General features: G+C 45.4%; 1 long non-coding RNA gene across 2 annotated transcripts; it reads right to left on the minus strand.

Moving 5' to 3' along the window:
* Positions 1–3350: 3350 nt before the first annotated feature.
* LOC136509667 (uncharacterized) lies at positions 3351–5674 on the minus strand. 2 transcript variants are annotated; one of them, XR_010772421.1, is made up of 3 exons: positions 5522–5674; positions 4124–5208; positions 3351–3588 (listed from the first exon to the last, which is right to left on the minus strand). It is a non-coding gene; the product is annotated as an uncharacterized lncRNA (long non-coding RNA). The 2 variants fall into 2 exon arrangements; XR_010772420.1 differs by having other exon boundaries at positions 4124–5218.
* Between the last annotated feature and the right edge of the window lie 12349 nt (positions 5675–18023).

Here is an 18023-nt window from a genome sequence, read left to right on the forward strand (position 1 = left end):
ACCATCTTCTTGAAGGTAAAAGTAATATCTAGGAGGATCACAAGAATATATAGGATACCTTCACCATGTTAGTCTTGAGCTTGTGATAACCTCGTTGGAATGAGATTAATTGTGACTCGGAAAAGTGCAATCACTTCAAGAAGCGAAGTCATGGTCGATGCCCTTAGCAACGGAGAATTGTGCTAAGAAGGTTCGAGTAACACCAAGGATTAAGAGTTGTATTCCCAGTTCGAGCAACATCACTAGGATCATTAATGTCTTGCAGATTAGTGGTAGATTCTCTTTTGGACCAAGAAGATAAGGAAGCTTTGTTGGATGGTGAACATGTGAGAAAAGAGAATCATAGTCTAGTGATTAGGGTTACCAGAGAGTTGTTCAAGGCACCTATCAAAGTTTTGGAATTAGTTAGGCAAGTTACTTGGAGTAAGGGCAACAGGTAGGCAAAGTAAAGTGGATCTTTATCAAGACGATGGAACTGCACGAGAAAGTAAAGAAGAATCCAAGGACGGAGTATTCCCATCTCTTAGTCGACGTCTTTCGAATCTCGAGGACGAGATTCATCTTAATGGGGGTAGAATTGTAACACCCTAAAAATTGCCTCTTTTGAAATAGAGTTAAAATGATTTATTTATGAATTTTGTGCACATGAAATATAGGAAATAAAATTTTTCATTAATTTAAAATTCATCATAAGGTAGTAACATGTGTGAGCATACATGCTATTGCATCTTATTTATTGTGATGGATGGTGTTGATCCAAAACTCCAAAGTAAATTGGAAAGTTTTTGAAAAGAGTTTGAAAATGGCTTTGAAATAAAAGAAAAGAAAGAAAAGAAAATTAGAAAAGAAAAGTATTTTTAAAGTTGTAAAGTTTATCTTGGAAAGCCTAATAGAATTGTCCATTTTTATTGAATGGGAAAGTATTTTTGAAACCATACTCGAATTGGATTTGAATTTAGCTTAGAATTGGAAGATTAGAAAAAGAAAAGGAATTGGAAAATGTAAGAACTTAAAAAGTCTTTTTTGGAAACTTACCAAAAATTGGTTCATCTATGTTGGAATTAGGAAGTATATTGAAATCATATTTATGCTTGATTTGGTTCATAATTGAAATGGTTTTGAATTAAGAAAAGAAATAGAATTTAGAAATAGAAAAGGATTTTTATTTGAAAAAATATTCTATTCTTCATTTTTAAGCCCAGCCCAGGAATTGGCCGGCCCTCTTCCTCCCTCCTCTTCCCGGCCTCGGCCCAGCTGCCCCTCCCTTTCCCTCCTTTCGGCCTGCTTCGCATGGCCCGCTCAGCCTGCTCTGCTGGCCTGCTGGCCAACCCAGCCGCACTCCCCCTCTTTCCCTTCTTCCGCGCACGGCCTTCCTGCGTGGCCCGCTCGGCTTGCTCTGCTTGGCAGCCCAGTTCGCGCGCGCGCCTGGCTTGCTCCGCAACGGCCCAGCTAGGCAGCCCGCTCGCTTCAGCCAATCACCGCGCGCCTATGGCCTGCCTCGTGCAAGCGCTCGGCCTGCTCGACCTTTAGCACCGTGGCCCAGCCCCGCACCCTGCTCTGCTTCGGCCTTCAGCGCCCGCCGCTCTCTCCCTTCTCTCTCTCGCTGCGCAGCTGGCCCCGCACGTCAGCCACCCGTGCCCACAGCGCCGCACGCGTCACGCCCCTTTCCCCTCTCGCTGCCCCGCCATCCCCACTTGTCAGCGCCCTTGTTCCCTTCCCTTTCCTTCTTCCCCGCGCCCCCTACCTTTCCTTGCCCCGTCAATGGCGCGCCACGGATGGCAAGTCGCCGGTCCACCGCGCCACATGGAAAGCACCCGTATGCAACGCAAGCGCCCCATCTCGCCCGCGCGCCTCGCTCCCCTTCCTTCTACGCTGCAGCCACCCGCCTATAAAGCTCCAGCCGGACCCCCCTCCATCTCTCCCTTTTTTCGGTCGCGATCGAAGCTTGCCACTGCCGCCGGCGAACTCCCCCTCCCCGAGCACTATCCTTGTCGCCGAAGCCACCCGAAGCACCGCCGTACTCCCCCGCGCCCATTGGTAACTCCCAATTTGCGTTTTGGTTTTGTTTTTCTCGGATTCCGTTCACCCGCGCCCTCTCTCTCTCCAGCCACCGCCGCCGACGGTGACCCGCCCCATCGAAGCCTCTCAGATGCCGCGACCACCACCGTTGGACTCACGGTGAGCTCCTCCGCCTTCCCATGCCATCCATTCGTTGTTTAGCGCACTAGGACGCCGTAGCACAAGCACCCGACACCACCATTCATGGCGCCGCCGTCGTGTCTATCTTCCTCGGTGACCCGCTGCCCCCATCGCGCCAGCACCGTTAGATCTGGCGTGGACGGCCTTGATTAAAATATAACAGTTCGGTCCACAGCGAATCATGGACCCGGCGCACCTTGCCTGCGTCAGCGCTGGTCCACCGCCACGTGGTGCACCGCACCAGTCCCTAGCCGCCGCGTGTCATCCAGTCAGCAGCCACAGTCAACCGCAGTCAAAGCCACGCGCATCTTGCAGAAAAGCCCCTACAGTTTTTAGAACACTACAAACTTCTAACCCTTGCGCAACGACAAGATAACGTTGCAATAGGCCCAATTTTGCTGCAAAAGGTAGTTCATACCACGAAATCGCGTTTGTTGGCAATGGTTGCAAAAAGTCACGTTGCAATAAGAACTTGCAACCGTTGCTAGTTTGGCGTTGCAAGAGTTAGCTTTTCTTGCAACGTTGCCAAGCATTGCAATAGGACGTTATCGCAACATTCATTGGTGTGGCAATACGAGCACTTGCCACGTTCGTCTTCGTAGCGAGAGGTGGTAAATACAACGAGCGATAGTGTGGCAATAGATTTTTGTTGCCACGCTATAATTTTGTTGCTTAAGGTGTTGTTGCCACGACCGTTGTGCCGTGGCAAGTAAATCATTTGCCATGCAAATGTAATTGTTGCGAGAGAGTACACATTATTGCCACGCTTGTCTTGGCGTGGCAATAGTATCATTTGCCACGCAAATTTATCCATTGCAAGATACCGTTCATTATTGCCACGGCCGCGTTGCCGTTGCAACAGTATCATTTGCCACGCAATTTTATTCGTTGCGATATACCGTTCATTATTGCCATGACCTCGGTGCCGTTGCAACAGTAGAATTTGCCACGCAATTTTATTCATTGCAGAAGATTAATTGTTATTGCAACAATAGTCATATCGTGGCAATAGTATTATTTGAAACGTAAATAAGTCTGTTGCCATACAACATATTGCCACACATCACGGCTCGTAGGTATAGCTTTTATTGCAACGCTAGTAACATTTAATTTTGGTTTAATAAATCATCATTGCAAATCAATAAACCATATCAAAAGCAATTGCACCCACATATATTAATTATTATTAATTATTCAATATGTTGCCAAACCCATGAAATAGTAGCTAAAATCATAAACGAGTGTACAATTAACACATTATTTGACAACTTTTTACAAACTTCCTAACATCTATGCAGCACTTGAGAAATTCCTAGCAGCCCAACATGTCATCTCCTCGGCTATGTCCTCGCTTGATTATGAGCCTCCCACTGAAGCCTTGTCCACCTACTGCCAAAAGAATATGATTGGGATATTAGAACAATATTAAGTTTACTAATTTTTGCACAAATATGAAGATTTGGATAGAATATGGTTGTAATTAAGCAAAAGTAGAATTAAGCAAAATGGAATGAGTGTTGTCAATTTAATTAAGCAAAAGTAGAACTAAAAATTACAAAGCCTAGTACTACAGCAAGTACTCAATGAACAGCACCTCCCGCTGGGAGCCGCATACAAATCATTAATGATGAAATACAGCACAAAAAGACATTTTGACATTATAAGAACTGTGCACAAGGTTGTCTGATAACATATTGTAGTTATTACCATCTTCTTTTTCTAATTTCTTGTTTTATTCATCAGCTGCTATGAACCAATCCAACCCATGAATTTCTAACTAAACATATTATGTTGATGGCACGCCAATCCATTTCAGTTCTTGCAAAGGATTATGTGACAGAATATATATATACACACACATTGGAAAAGGTATAAAAAGGTCGAATGCATGCGCACAGAAAGATCAACAAGAATTTTCTTTTACCTTTTTCAGCTCCTCAAAGTTTGCTATTGTAGACCGCTACAAGTTTCCTTTATGCCTGGTGTGTCCGAAGAAGCGACTGTGTGAAAAACAAATACAAGTAGGGGAGGTAGCATAGAGCATCTATCTGTACAAGCACAAAAGGACAAGCATTTGAGTAATCAGTTCTGACATTTTAAATCGAGCTGTTTCTATATCTGAGTAACAAAAAATTGTGCTTCATCTAATTCAATAAGTTCAAACATTGCAATTTGAGCTGTTTGATATATCTATGTATCCAATAAAGTAGAGGACCAGCATGCATTGAGTTGCAACTACTAATTAGAGAACAATCAAAGTCATTTTGAACTCTGAATAACGAGTACTGGCTATTAGCCATGCTTGCTTCATGAATAGTCGGACAACCGCCCCCAGCCTCTGCATGAGAGGGTGCTTATTGGCATACTACATTCAAGTAACACACAAATATGATAAATGATAATAACAACTTAAACCTATCTTATTTTATTACCTCAAAGTTTCAGAACCAATATAACCCTATTCACTTCGCTGAAAAGACAAGCTGAAAAGTATTGTTCGCTGATTTGTTGTGAGAGAAAAACATTGTTCCTTCACTGAAAAAGTACGACTGATAAGACATGCGGGCAAGATAAAAGCATGAACTCTCCTATTTTTAGTTGATGGAAGAAGCTATTTTCATATATATGAAAGAGGCTAGCTAATTTTAATTTTAAGACTGCACACAAACTTAAGGAAATAATCGTCTAAAATAAGATTAAAATTTTGAAACTAAACTTTTACTTCAAGGTAAAAGAAAAAATTACTAGCTGAAGCAACACTATGACCCAAGAGTAAAGCAAGTTCATAGCATACAGCGATGATGACTCACGAGAAGGGTCATCTGACCAAATCACAATCAGGCACTGACAATTGATTTGATTCAATCTGTATTCCTATGAATTAAACGATCTGTGTTCAAATCAAGGATCAGGGGAAAGCTTGATGCCCTGTCCAAATGGGTTATGCTGCCACTGTGACCTGTCCTGATGAGAAGTTCCTTGGCTCAGACAGCCTTTTCAAGTTACTGGCTGCATAAAACTGTCAGCGCATTAATATGTCATATGAAATAATTTGATAAATGACGGTGAGGCCAAAATGATAGTACTTAAGCAAAGACCAAATGAAAAATAATTTTGTTCCATAGAACAAAAGATTAAACTCACATAAATTTGACGCTTACAACATCGACGTATACAAATAGAAAATAAAAATTGGTGATATGGTCCAGTACTGGAATATGCATCAACCACGATAAATAACAATGCTGTTAAGAGCAACATCATGTAGAGAATCGTTTTAAATTGAAATAATCTAGAACAATGGAAGGAGATTGGGGCAAACCTACGAATCTGAGATCTGCAGCCTGCAGACCATCCTCAACCACGCCGAACTGGAGATCGGTGGCAAACCTGAGAAGCAGAGGGTCTGCGCGAGCTAGTGGCAGTGCGAAGGAGTCCAAGGCCGACCTGGTGCGAAGTTCGTGGGGAGGAGGCGTGGGGGGAGCCTAAGTCGCCGGACGGGGAGGCGAGCTGGGGTCGCCTCTCGAACGGAGGAGTCTGGGGGCTTGCCGGGCGCTGTGGTTGAGCGGAGGAGGACGGGAGGAGCTCGGGGCGCCTGCCGAGCGGAGGCCGCAGTGGGGGCGACCGGTGGCCGAGCAACGGGCAGTGGCAGGAACGAGGCTCGATCCGCGCGTGCTTAGTCCGCCGGCGGCGGGGCGCCTTCCGCGCAGACGCGGTGGGGGCGGCCGGCGGCCGGGCGACGGGCGGCGGGCAGGCACGAGGCTCCGCGAGTGCACAGGCGGCGACCAACCCGCGGCACTCAAGGGGAGGTGGTTGCTGGAGACAATGCGGATGGTGGATGACGGACTGGGCGAGCCGCCGCCAGGAGCGGGGGAGCGCAGGGCGAGAAAGTGAATCGGTTGGAGGTATTTTAGGGTTATTATAAGGCGGTGGTATGACATGGACCTGACACGCGGGAATCGTAATTTTGGGCTCATTTGGCGCGGGTTCTCGGTGCCAGTGGGATGTATTTCGATTGGAATTTTGTAATTCTGTACAATTTTTTATTGTGGATGTTGGGAATTATTTTTTTCCTTCTTCAAGCAACTAGTTAAGTAACCCTATTCTGTTTGGAGTTTAAATATTTTGAAATTCAATCTTTTAAATTGTTTGAACAAACTCTGATAAAGAAATTATCAAAACCAAAGTTGTAGATCGCGATGACATGCTTTTATTTGGGCCATCTTCTGGTGCTTGACGTGCCCGCTCGTTGTGGTTTTGGGCCACCGCGCCTGGCTGGTTGAATTTTATAAGTTTGGGTGTTTGAATTTTCTGCGAGTTTGCTCCACACTGACACATATAAAAATAATACAGACCATATAATCTAGGTCTTTTAGGCATTGCCTTTTTAGATTTTTGCTGTTTTTTCGTGAGTTTTCGGTGGGCCGGTGCTTTTGCATATACACAATTCGTTTTTCGAATTACGGGGTACATAGTTCATGTGAGCCCAAATATATTTTTATGTAAGATTTTCAATTTTATTAGGGGTACACATAGTTTAATTTACAATTTATTTCAATTGACACGTAAAAATTCATTGAAATTATAGAAAATAGTGGACTATTTCCAAAATTTCCGGAACCTCTTATTTCCGTAACTTGTGATAAACATAAGGTTTTGTCAAAATTTGAGGTACATATGAGTTCAAGTTTCATGTGAGATGTGCAAACTTCAAAGTATGACTTGAGTTACAGCGACTTATGTTTTAGGTGTATTTATTTTGTGAATGATTTATAGGCTCCTTTTATTAAAGTTATTTGCAATTTTTATGGCAAGCATATACAGCCAAAATATGATTCCATGTAAATTTTTAGATTTCTTATACCAGTATTACAACTCCTAAAAAAATATTGGAAGGAATAAAGAATGCCATCTCCAAGAGTTTCTAATAATCCACTCTTGGAGATGCTCTTAGGTATTATTAAATTTTGTGGTAATCCAAAGATAAAAGGGTTGAATTATCCATGCACATCAATTGATTTCTTTCATCTATCTCCACCACAAACGATTGAATGGACCATATAAACCCAATATATTTTTATGTGATTTATTCAATGTAACTAGGGAAACGCACACTTCGATTTAGAATTTGTTTCATTTGGCATGGAGAAATTCATTCAAACTATAGAAAATAGTGAACTATTTCCCAAATTTTTGAAACCTTGAAAGAATCTGTGAATGGCTAGACGGGAGGTGAATAGTGCAACCACTATGATGTGGGCGCTGGAGTGAAGCCGGTGGATCACCAAGAACCTTTTCATGATTCAAATTAAAGTTACTCTTCGTGAGCCTCCCGTGGGATGAGCACAAGAGCCCCTCACAACCCTTCGATCAAAGTCACCACACAACCACTAGAGTTTGTCTCTTGCTTCGTCACCATGTCACTAGGTGGCTCTTAGTCCTCCATGTCATAGGTGGCTCTCAGTCTCTTGCTTCACGGGCAGGGAATGTAACTTAAACATTTATGTGACACATGTATCTCGGTCCTAGTAATAATTTTAAGTATCATGTATGTTTAAGTTAACCTTTCTAGTTTAAGTGTCATATATGAAGTCAATATAATACATAGGTTCAAGCATCGTTTATGTTTAGGTGGGCTTAACAAATATCATGTATATTTTTAAGTGAATTTACAAGTTCAAGTGTCATATATATGTACGTGAATTTACCAAAATAGATAAGACTTATAAGACATATAATATGCTTAAGTGATATATAAATGCATTTAACTATTTAAGTGTTATACATGTATGTGAATTTACCAAAATAGATAAGCACTTAATATTATAAATTCTTAGATAAAGCATGTATAAAATTAGATTAATTTCATGAAAAATGTTGTGTCTACTAGTGACGTGCGAAGCGCGAGGATTTGGCCTCTCGCGAGCGCGGCAACATTTGGCGGCAAAAATCTGGCCGTGGGAAAAAAAAAAGGGCGCGTGCGGGATGGGAGCACCAGCGCGAAGCAAAGCCAAATCGCAGCAAGAATACAAGGGTCGGTCCTCCATCGCGCCGCCGGCTCGTTGCCATTGCTCTCGATCGCGCCGCAGCTGCAGCAATCGCGAGGGGCATCAACCCTGTTCAACACCCCGCGAGGCGACGACGAGCGCTCGTGCTCCAAGGCGCTCTCGCCGGTAAGTGTTAGCGTTGTACGGGGCCGGCGATTCGAGTCAACGAGCGGGCGGATCCGGTACAGGCGCGCGCTCGGCGGCGGCCCTTTTCCTCGGTAGCAGCAGATCCGGCCTGGCGGCGCCTCTTTCCCATTGGCGACGGCAACGGCCCGGCGTCAGCATCGGCTTGTTCCATGGCTGCGGGCTAGAAGGGGGCCACGGTGCACAGGTGAGAGTGGTCGTGCTTGAGCTTGTGGTCTCTGATTGCAGGTCTGCGGGCTAGAAGGGGGCATCGCTGTGTCCTGCGGCGGGACCAATGGCATCAGTGGCGCCGCCCGCGTGTCTTGGCCGTTGGTGCGGTACCTGCAGCTCCAGTGGCAGGTGAGCGCCTCTCCCCTTTCTTGGCCCTTTGTTTTCTTCGTGCGTGTATGGATTTGTTTCGTAGCAGTTAACTTCCTCATGGTGAAGGATTTCTTTATTATTTTATTATGAGCGTTTAGTGACTCGAACACCCAGCTGTGGCCTATGGGATGGGATTAATGCTGAATCGTATGACTTAAGTTGCCTCCTACACGGTCCATTGACAAAACTAATTGTCGCTGAGTGTGATTTAACTAAGGAAGCTGCAAGAGTTTTAGAAAAAAGTAGAAAAATAACCTCACACATTTTATCTTGGACGTTTGTTGAATTGCAGACCATGACAACTATTATTAGCATTTAGATTTATATTTAAAAAAGATACAAGAAATTGCCAACATGTGTCCAAAATATTAATTCTTTAACTACAAGAAATTGCCAAAGATTGGACTGACAGGTCTGAGGAGCAATTTAAGAACAAGGTTATTATGCAATGTGCAAAGCTACAGTCAAGTCAACTAGTTTTTCACTGTGTGTGTCTCATCTTACTGAACATTAACCACTCCTGTTTCAGGTATCTGTTCTGTCCAGAGTGAACCGTAAGAACCTGATGAACTTGCTTGGTTACTGTATCTAATACTTCATACTCTGCTTATGCTCGTTGAACAGGATAAAAATGCCTATTACATGTGTTGCCTGTAAATGAATTTAGATCAGTAACACTTAGCTAAGAATTTCAGTTTCTCATACCCATGTCGATGATATTGAGTTGGAGCTGTCTAGTTTCTGCAAAATAAAGCCACATTATCATCTCAATGTATTTGCTTTGTACTGAGGTTTGCTCTGATATCTGTTCTCTGTTTCTGTACTTCTAGGATCAGAGATAGTGCTTCTGATGCTTCTGTTAATAGAAGGTTTGCTCTATAGCCTTTTCTTTGTGTTGTAGTTCCCTTCTTAATCTTTTGCTTTTTGTTTGTGCTGTAGTTTGAGATGAGGGAAAATTGTTTAGCTTATTTGTGCTGTAGTCAGAAAAACATTTAACATGTAAGGTGAAATTACAGCTTGTGTAGCTCTGGTTTGGATAATAAATTCGTGTATTAAATGGCCTTTCTTTTGAAACATGTATTGAATTGGTACATCATTCTCATGTTGTATATTAAATTCGTGTATTAAGTGGCCTTTCCTTTGGAACATGTCTAAATTCATGTATTACAGATTGTGTAGTCAGAAAAATGTAATATTTTGTTTGTATATATGGAGGTTGATTATTAGTACATCATTATCACCTATATTGCTTAAATTTGTATGCCTAGCTCTACATCGACCTGATAGATTTGTTAGCTTTAAATGACTTGATAGACCTTGTGCTTTATGTTTTCTGGCAGTACTAGTGGGTTTGTACTAATTATCTGCCAACATGTTTAACAGAACTGACAGTGGTTTCAGCTTTGGATGTTTTTTCCTTTGTTATACCTGGTGATTTCTAGATCAAGGCATAACTTCTGCATTCTTGACATTGAAATCCTATGACCAGGTCTAATTACTTTGTGTATCTTTGGTTCTACACCGCTCCACATCGGCTTTTTCATATTTGCTGCCATTGCTCCTCCAATTGTATTATGCCGAAAATCATTATTGTAAGCTTCCTTACAGATTGAATAAAGAATTTTCATCAACCATCATACTTCTTAAGTTCTTATAGGCCAAAATTGTTATGTTTGTTGTTTCTTTGGTTGTAGGTGTTGGTCGTGAGGAATGATCTAAAGATTGGTAAGGGGAAGATTGCTGCACAACTGCAGGTGAGACCTTTGCTTCACTAAGCCATGTTTTAAGATTAGTATATACTGGGAGATGTCTGTGATAAACTTTTTTCACATAGTGGTTTACCAGGTATTAAGTAATCCACAAGTGCACAGATAATATACCACTGTAGCATTTCACCCGGAAGTATACCAGGTATCGTTATTTATATTTTATCCACAGGGAGGAGCTCTGGGGTTGGCATAGAGATTGTCAAATATGTATACTTATGACAAGATCATTAACTCTCATGCTATAGCAGGGGTAAGTCAAATGATAAATAAATGATAAGTGTAAGGCATTGATAGTAATCTAGAGATAGAAATAGATACTCATAAATGTAGTATGGCTAGGCAGGAGATTAGTTAAGAGCAAAAGATTCCTAAGTCATTCCTTATTTACTAAGTCTTTTGTACACCCAAGTATATACACTCTCATCTATAGCATAAATTAACTTTGGATATATGCATAAGGAACATTACTAAGGAAGATCAAGAATGGAGCTTGACTAAGTCTTTTGTACCATGTTTTAAGATTAGTATATACTGGGAGATGTCTGTGATAAACTTTGTTGGCGGATGATGCATCATCTGGTGGGCCTACATTCAGATCCCTATTATCATTAAAAAATATGCCAGCGTTACCTTTCTCTTTGACAAAGTTCTCATCAAACCCTTTAGTTAGCAAGTCCATTTGAACCTCGGATTTTCTTTTGTACACGGCTCCACAATACCTTGAACATGGACATGGTGCAGTTTCTAATGCATAGGTGCCTTCGAAAATAGTATCAATAAATTTGTCCAGACCTGCTTGCCACTCAACTGATGACCGAGGCAACAGCATCCAACTCCGATCATCATCATGTGCCATTAATTATATCTTTGAAATATCACAATGATTTCCTGTAGCACGTTAAATTGAAGGGATCATGACATTATTATAAACTTTATTTATCAGAGATAAAAAATTAAAAATCTATCAATTTTTTGAGCCAAGCTTAAAAAAGGGTCCTTTACTTTAACTATAATTTAATAAACTTTAATGCATCCAAAGAGCATTTTTATCAAACTTTATATACTAGTATATCTCGAGCAATATTCAGAAGCTTAGCACTGTCCATTGTGACAACAGCTACCCAGTGTGTTTTGCTATTTTCTCCATCCATGCTCAGAACAGTAGGTAATGGAAACAAATGATTATCTCCTTAAAATAAATGTGATGAACCGAAACTCAGATTGGAGTATTACACATTAAGTCACAATAACTAATCAACACTGCTAGACCAAGCCAAAAACGAAACAGCTAGACCTCAGCATAAATAGAGTACCATTGGCTAAGAATGGAATGTCAGTGAGTAATTTGATCTAGTCAAGTACCAAACTTAACAGTAATATGTAGAGAAAAAATTGAGCAATAATGCAAGCATACGTGATTCTCTTTTTCACGTCGATGATCGCTGGCCGGCCGCTGATCGTCTCTCTCGTGGATGATGAAGGGTGTCGACGAAATATGGTCGGCAGTCCACCGAGGGGGGTGCCCGTGGTGGTAGATTATCGGTAGGATGCGTGTAATCAGGAACCAGATGGTGACACAAGGCGCAGAGACAGCGATTTAGACAGGTTCGGGCCGTCTGATCGACGTAATACCCTACGTCCTGTGTCTTTGGTGTATTGTATTGAGATGTATACAGATTAACCTCTATGGATCCGTCCTCTAGGGGACCCTTGCCCCTCCTTATATACTCTGAAGGGACAAGGTTACAAGTAAAGTATCATATTTGGTACTATTACAATGTCTTGATCTCATGGGCCGGGCCACCTCGGATGGTGCGGCCCATGTACCATCTTGTGGTACCCGGGGGTCTATCCCCCACAGCTAGTCCCCGAGCGCCATGTATTCTGATGCGACACGCCATTTCAACCTTCTCCGAACAGTGAGGCTTGAGTTCTTGACATCTCCGACCACCGTTGTCACCGGAGAAGGAGGTTGTCCGAAGAATGTATGGTGCTCTTAAGAAGAAAGAAAAAGATTTCCGTCCTGGGAAGTGTGCCCACTTGTATTTCTGAAAAGAAATGTAAGTGCGTCCTGAAGCGTAGCGTCCTTGATCATCAGAGGCGTAGAGGTCAAAAAACAAACACATTCACCGCAAGGTGAAGTGTGCCCACTTAGTCCCCGAGCCTGGTAGTAGGTGACGTAGTCACGTGGTGCCAGGGTCTAAAAAGAATTCCCAGTTAAATTGAGAATCCAATCGTCGTACAGGCGATACGAGATGCACTGGCAGGTGTATCGTACCGATGTAGTCCTCGACCTTGCTGGAAGGCGAGGTATGAGCCTTGTAGCAAGGTCTAAGTGCGAAAAATATCTCCAACTGTATGCGAGTTGCGAGTCGCATGTAGCCGAGACGCAAAGTCCCCGAGCCGTGGTCGGAGAGTGGTCTGGGCAGTCCCCGTGCGTAGGTCAAGAAACGAGCGACGAAGTCCCAAAGCTGTGGTCGGAGAGTGATCGAGACAGTCCCCGAGCACAGGTCGAGGAGCGAGCGACGAAGTCCCCGAGCCATGGTCGGAGAGTGATCGAGGCAGTCCCCAAGCACGGAGTGGTCTGGCCAGAAGTCCCAGAGCACGGAGTGGTCTGGCGAGTCCCCGAGGGTCCCAGAGCACGGAGTGGTCTGGCGAGTCCCCGAGCACAAGGTTGAGGGGCGAGCAGTGAAGTCCCCGAGCTATGGTTGGAGAGTTGTCATCATGACGGTGGTGATCATTGCGACGCGTCGAGTAGTCGGAGTAAGTAGTCCGGGAGACGTCGTCCTTCTGCGGCTCGCTCGGCGGCTCGAGCGGCTTGACGCAGTCGAAAAGGTGCGCGGAGTCGTAGGCGTATCCACATAGTCGATCCCATGTTAGAAACAAATCACAAGGATTTTTGCAGGTGTTACCAGTGCCTGCGTAAGCACGTATATGCAGAAACCAATATTAATACGTCGATCACTTTTGGATAGATTGCTTGGATCATGTTCACGTCATGGTGACTTAAGCCCCGCATAATTTGCTTGCTTGCTGATCAGATCTTATTCGATAGAGTCCGGCTCTCTCTCTATCACGCGATCCCGTGCACCTGCGGCAATCCTGAGCCGGGCTACCATGTCGACAATGGCGCTGTAGGTCTCGGACACGACCTTCTTGCCATGGGGCTGCACACGCTCTTGCACAGCCAGGTGACCCGACGGAGGCGTAGTGTTGAGCGAGAGCGAGAGCATCGCGGCCGTGGGCTCCTGATCGAGCGTGACCTTGCTTGCTTGTCTGACATACATGGAAGCTATAATTAGCTTGCATGGTGGTGTAGATCATGACGTGATGTCACAACGCAGCTGCTTTCAAGTCTCGTCGTTGATGCATGCCGTGGCTGAAGCTTTGACTTCGTATTCGCCAACACAAGATGCACGTGGGATAGATTCCGATCTCGTCGCTAGTTTTAAGATCGGATCTGATAAAATTTGCTGCAGCTGAGGTCGCCTGGCTTCTCGCCGACTTGCTTCCTGGTGTTGGTCCCAGCCAAAATCCAGGCGAGTCGGAGCTGGATGCTTGAGAGACGAAGTCCCGTCGCAGGTGGCCGGATGGTTGTTGTAGTCCCCGAGCTTGCTGGAAGGCGAGGTATGCACCTTGTAGCAAGGTCTAACGGAGAAAAAAATATCCCAACTGTATGTAAGTCGCCAGTCGCACGTAATTGAGATGCAAAGTCCCCGAGCTATGGTCGGAGAGTGATCGAGGAAGTCCCCGAGCATAAAAAGTGTGGCAAAAAACCATATGCCTCATGCGCCCGGAGGCTGGATACCCGAAGGAGGTAGATCCAGACAAGGCCGAGGAGCTACGGACGACCCAGCTGGACTTGTCGGCGAAAATAATTGACGATATTAACCTGTGTGGAGGTGCGACAGCACCTGTATAAGGAACACCATCCACGAGTCAGCTGGGAGCGCCGTCATCTTCAAGCCAACCGGCGAAGCCTGCGGTCTCGACCAGCCAGGCATCGGCGGGGCCATCTTCTTCAGCTCGATCAATGCCAGAGTCCCCGAGACCTGAGCACGATGTCAGGCATGGCGAACAGCAGGTGCCGCGTGACCCGACCAGCCAATAGTATAGGCTATAGCTGTGGAAGAAGATTTAGTTGTGTTATTGTAAACTTGGACCCTTTCAGGCAAGCTTGTAATAACGTAACTGTATATCTGCATAAGCTTGTTTGTTTTGTAGAAAACATATTTAAGCTTGAATATCATGTTGGTGTAACTAAGTGAGAACATGTTAGCATTCTGTTTAGTTGTACCAGTTTAGTCGACACGTCATCCTGAAAGGTTTGTATGGCCCTGGTTTGCCCTATGGTCGGAGTGTGAGGTGCGTAGCCTGTGCACACGTAGACGCACACAAGTCAAACCAGAGAGGACCTGCCGATCACCCGTAGCGTAGAGAGCAGATCCCATGCACGCGTTGGGAGGAACCAGAGACAGGGCCTGCTCCGAAAACCCGGGAAGGAGTGGTGGTCGGTTTTGACTGGTTGAGTTAGAATAACAATAGACTTCGAAATTCCTGCAATATAAATACGTAGAATGATAGTACATGATGTACAAAATAAATTATGGAGAAAAATCAGCGGTGAAGAAATAGCGTATGACGCTCAGCAGTCATTTGCAAATGAGCATGATGTGATAAAGCAGTTGGTGCTTTGTAAACATCAGTGTTAATGCGAAGTTTGTGTTTATACTTAATATAAATCGTCCGACCAGTTAGTATGTAGCTGAGTCTCCAGCTCTAGCTAGCCCATGAACCATAACGCGGGGCGCGGAGCCCGTGCACGTGTAGGAAGAACAAAGCGTCGCTAAGGAGCCGCTGCCGACCACCCATAACGCAGAGGGCAGACGCTCATGCACGTGTAGGGAGAAGCCGGAGACAGGGCTGTCTCTGGAGGCGTTCGAGCGTCAACGTGACTGGTCGAGGATTTGCATTAGGTATAGATGTATGCTATATTTAAGGTGGTATACATGGACAAACGTTATTTGAAGAATAATCATGACAAGGACGTTGTGGAGAAACGTCGTAATGAAAATTATATTAAATATAAATATTAGAAGTGTACTTATCTTTGGATAGAAATCTGATCGGTGGCGATGAAGTTGTCCGGTCCTCGAGCTTTTTGATCTGTCGTCATGACCGTGGTCGCGATTGTCGTAGCGCCGTTCTTCGCGGCGATCATCATTGCGACGTGGTCTGGTGGTCGAGGTGGTCGGAGCTCGGCGGAGCCGCTCAGGACGTGGTCGACGTGGTCTATGGTCGGAGCTCGGCGGAGCTGCTCGGGACGCGGTTGACGTGGTCCGTGGTGTGGTCGATGAACCCAGGACGAGGTCGAGTAGATGAACGCAGCTTGGACGGCTTGTTCATGGTTCGATGCGGCTCGGTCAGCGGCTCGCTTGGCTCGACGTGGCTCGCTAGATGGCTTGGTTGGCTCGACGTGGCTTGTTCGTCGACTCGGACAGCTCGCTGATGGCTTGTCAGATCGCCTTTGGACTGACCAATTGGCTAGAAGCGCGAGCCTAGTCGCAGCTGTGGATAACCATAAACCAACATATAGATGCGCAGAGATATATAAACTTGTAATACAATATTAATTTGAAGAAAGGAATAAGACTTAGCTTGTGTTCTATATATGCGGATGTGGCCCATGTATGTGCATGCTTGCATGCAAGTTGAAAGATCATGACTATCCATAATGAACTCGTATTGCCTTGCAGATTGGATCGTAGGCCTCCTGGTTCGTTGTTGATAGACCACGACACGCCTTCGTCACGCTGGCTTGTTGCCATGCGATGGTTTGTACAGAGCGATCTAATATTGGACTTGTACGAAGTATCAGATGCTATGCAAGAAACGGTGACATATACATGTATACGCACTCCATTGATGCACGGCCCTGTACCACATATATGCTTCCTTGGTTGCATGGTTCTGTAACATAGCACGGTGGCTCCTTGTTTGCTTGCATGGCCATGACGTTCACATGCATATACACGTATACGATGCATGCATATATCCATATATGCATTGGCCCTGCTTGCTTCCTATTTGCTCGTAATGAGAGGAAAGTCTTGGTCGACAAAACCTTGACTGCTGTGTTGGAGATGGAGACGGCGTTGTAGTCCGACTTGTGCTCTAATTACGATACTTGCGCTTTAGATCGGATCTCGCCGTCTCGCGGAGACAGGGCACCGTCGACGTGGTGATCTACATGACAAACTGTTGCTTTTGCTAAAAATCCATCAAGACGGCGATGAAGTTGTCCGGTCCTCGAGCTTTCTGACTTGTCGTCACGACGATGATCGCGGTTGTCGTAGTGCCGATCTTCGCGGCGATCATTATTGCGACGTGGTCTGGTGATCGATGTGGTCGGAACTCGGCGGAGCCGCTCAGGACGTGGTCGACGTGGTCCATGGTCGACGTGGTCGGAGCTCGGCGGAGCTGCTCGGGACGTGATTGGCGTGGTCTTTGGTCGACGTGGTCGGAGCTCGGCGGAGCTGCTCGGGACGAGGTCGACGTGGTCGCGGTCGACGTGGTCGGAGCTCGGCGTGGCTCGCTCAGCGGCTCGCTCCGCTGCTCGGCGTGGCTTGCTTGATGGCTCGCTCAGCGGCTAGCCGTGCTTGGAGTGTATTCCTGTATATGTATGCACGATAGATACATACGTGCACATGCACGTGCAAGTATCCTAGCTGTTCGTAGTTGGCTTGCATGTCCGACTGTGGATCCTTGTTCGTGTTGATACAGACATGCAGATGGCCAGCATCGCCTATCATTGCGTGCCGAATTTGACGAGTCCGTTGCTGATCGGACTTCGGGTAGATCGCGGCGACTTGGTTGACTTGCTCCAGGGAAAGCCTCATGTTGCTAGCTTGCTGCAATCTACAGCGGTAGCGCTCGTTGCTGGGCTTGCTGGAGTCAGAATCCTGTGCGGATGCCGCGTTTGGGGTCGGGCACTCCGCATCCAGCGCTGAACGGAGTAGGACCGATCTAGATGAGGTATTGGCCAACTTCATGATGAAAGGCATCTAGATCGATGTAGTCGGCGAGTTGATGTCGACTTCATGTTGTCGACGAGTTGACCGTGTAGAACGGCGGGGATCGGCACGAGGAAGCTGAGCTGCCGTGGAAGGATGTCGATCTTGAATTACGCCATCTGGTTCACCAGGGATCAGCACGCATAACCCTTAAAGGGGCCCCTACCTGGCACGCCACTGTCGACGAAATATGGTCGGCAGTCCACCGAGGGGGGTGCCCGTGGTGGTAGATTATCGGTAGGATGCGTGTAATCAGGAACCAGATGGTGACACAAGGCGCAGAGACAGCGATTTAGACAGGTTCGGGCCGTCTGATCGACGTAATACCCTACGTCCTGTGTCTTTGGTGTATTGTATTGAGATGTATACAGATTAACCTCTATGGATCCGTCCTCTAGGGGACCCTTGCCCCTCCTTATATACTCTGAAGG

This window comes from Miscanthus floridulus, chromosome 15 (assembly GCF_019320115.1).
Source record: "Miscanthus floridulus cultivar M001 chromosome 15, ASM1932011v1, whole genome shotgun sequence".
NCBI classification, from domain to species: domain Eukaryota; kingdom Viridiplantae; phylum Streptophyta; class Magnoliopsida; order Poales; family Poaceae; genus Miscanthus; species Miscanthus floridulus.